Source organism: Belonocnema kinseyi, chromosome 10, assembly GCF_010883055.1.
Source record: "Belonocnema kinseyi isolate 2016_QV_RU_SX_M_011 chromosome 10, B_treatae_v1, whole genome shotgun sequence".
Classification (NCBI taxonomy): domain Eukaryota; kingdom Metazoa; phylum Arthropoda; class Insecta; order Hymenoptera; family Cynipidae; genus Belonocnema; species Belonocnema kinseyi.
In genome coordinates, this window is record NC_046666.1 from 100,756,017 (window position 1) to 100,759,058 (window position 3,042).

Genomic DNA, 3,042 nt, shown 5'->3' on the forward strand with positions numbered 1-3,042 from the left:
ATACTTAAAAAAAATCAAAATTGAAGTTGATTTTTTGAAGAAGAAAAAACACATTTAAAAAAAATTCTATTCCAAAAAATAGCTTTTTTAATACTCTTTAAAATCATGTAGAATAAAAAATGGGCCGAAATTGTTTTCTTGGTCAAATTTAGTTTTTTACGTTCGAGTTCTTTAATATATCGTTACAATAGTCTTAAAGTACATGAAAAGAGCTCTCCAAAACACTATAATAGAAGTCCAATCCGATCATCCTAAAAGAAGTTAGACTTTCGTGAAGGTGAAGAAACGCGTGAAAAAGTGAAAACTTCAGGTCCCTGTATATTGACAACCGGCTGATAAATGAACCTACGGCTTGGTTGATTAGTGTAGGTCCACAAAGACTATATTTCAGCCAAGCTTCAGCCCGATCAAAAAAAAAAATTAATTTTAGGTGGGAACACTTGACGTTATCAATATTCGTTTATCAAGTGATTTCTTAGCAAATATCTTTCCTTCCGCTTAGGTTTACAATACTTTATACTTCCATTGCAAATTATTTAAGAGTATTGGAACCATGCCCTAATATCAAATTAAAACTAAACTTAAACTGAAATTTAAATCATAACTAATTATATGTGTTAAGTTATAATTGATAAGAAAAAAAAACAGTAAGGTCAAAAATGTACATGTTTTTAATTAAAGTAATTACTAAAAACTAGATATTTAAAGATTATATTTACCTGATAATGAATACAAAGATATAACCTCTTCAAACAAATTTCACACTCTCTCATGATTTTCTCTTTTCTCATCTACCAAAATTCCAGCTACATCTAAATCCTCATTTCCAAAAAGCAAATTTGTGACAACCAAAAGGATAGCCGGATATAAAATATCATCATTCATATTCGCGCCCATTTCCCCTTCTTTTTAACACGCTCAGAACTTTTACTCAAACCATAGAAACCATAATACGGAGCATAATATTAAAGCATATTACGAATAAAATCGCTATTGAACGCTACACTTTAACAGTAAATCATGAAAAAATGCAACCATTTTGCAATGTTTTTCTTGAAAATTACAGCAGCATTCATTCCACCTGCAACTTGCACCAATTGTAACCAATAAGATCACCCACAGTCTCCATCTTACGGTTTCCTGATTTAAAAAGGTTGAGCACCGCCACGAACTCAGAGCGCAAGATAAAAATTTATCTTCAAGATAAAAATAAGAAAAAATAACGAGATATCGTTGAAGATATCGTTATTTAAATGCAGCTGGGGGGTTCTTATTTTTTTAAATGGCTTTAAAATAAAAAACTTGCAATTTCTGTGGTTTAAATACACAGAAATGCCTGTTTTTTTAAAATTTAAAGTCATTTATATACATCTAAAAAAAAACTTGCAGAAAAATTAGCATTAGGTAGAACCAGGCGTGGATCCACAGAAGGGCTTTGGGAAAGGGGACAGTAATTACAGTAATTACCCTCTCTCCTCCATTCTCAAGGGGGAGGTTGATAATAATTTTAGTTATTCTTCGCCCGGTTCAAATCCGGGCAGAGGCAGATTTTTTTTTGTTCTTAAAAAATTATTTGTATGAGAAAATCGTTTTTACCAAAATAAATTGGTATTATTTATAAATAAACGCTATCATTTTCAATGTCCTAAATTGAAGAATAAATCAACAAGTATATGAATTTTCCAAAATTATATCATTTCAAGCAACTTTAAGTTAAAACCATTAAAAACTGAAAGATTACAATTTTTTTATTGAATACATTTTAAATTAGAAGTTAAATTATTTTAATTTCGAGTCGTTGCAAATGAATAATTTTTCAATTGTTATTTATACATAGAATTTTTTATTTTAAATCTTTTAAAACATTTTATAAAAGTATTTCTTTTTACTAAAAAATCACTTTAAATATTTCCAGGTACCTCCAAAAAAATGCATGATCTCGAAATCTTTTAAAATGCCTAAGAACCCACCAAATTTTGTATTAAAATCTTTAAAAATCTGCATTTTCTTTTAAATCTTTTGAAAACTTTACATTAATATTTTTACAGTTTTGGAAATTTTTTTATAAATATTCTCTTGAAATTAATTTTTCAAAATATAAAATTATTGACAATTTTGTAAGAAATCTAAATAATTTTTTTTATATTTTGAAACCTTTCAAAATGCTTGAAAAGCTTCTAAATTTTTTGTTTGAAATCTTAGAAAATCTACATTTTGTTTAAAATTTGTTGACATCCTTTAAAATTTCAACTTATTTTTAAACTTGTGCGAAACCTCTAAATATCTCTTAAACTTATTCCGACTTTTTTCAAATTCGTAACTATTCAATTGTTATTTATTTATCAAAATTTGCTATTGTTTTGAAATATTCCTAAATATTCGGCTGAAATTAATTTTTCGAAATAAAAAAATTATTTTTAATTTTACCAGGAATCCTAACACAATTTTTTTACTGTATTAAAACCTTTAATAATCTTAAAAAGGTTCACAATTTTTATTTAAAAAATTAGAAGCATTTCCTCAACTTACTCGCATTTTTTCTAAATGAATACATTTTTATCTGTTATTCACACATCAAAATTCAAAATTTTCACTTATGAATAAAAATTTTTTTAACAGAACAATAAAATTAACATTGTGACGTTCTAATTGATGTTTTAATTTTATTTTATTAAATAATTAATTTAATTTAATTTAAATTAATTGACGCTGAGAATTGATGTTTTCTCTATAACCGTATTCAAGGAGGAAATTCGCTTTCTAGTATTATATTTAATAAACTTTAATTATGTTATTTGCAAAATTCGAGTCTGGACTTTGGGGGGGGGGGGCAAGCCGCTGTGGCCCCCCTCTGGATGCGCGCCTAGGTACAACAATTTATTGATTTCAAATCGTAGATTTTCAAATTATTTATGTCTTACGGTCCAATCGTAAATCGAAAAATAAATACGAGGGTGGATTGATAAGTTTCCGGCCTGACCAAGAAAAACAACGTTTTTAAGAATTTTTTTTTTTATTTCTCAACATAATCTCCTCCAAGGC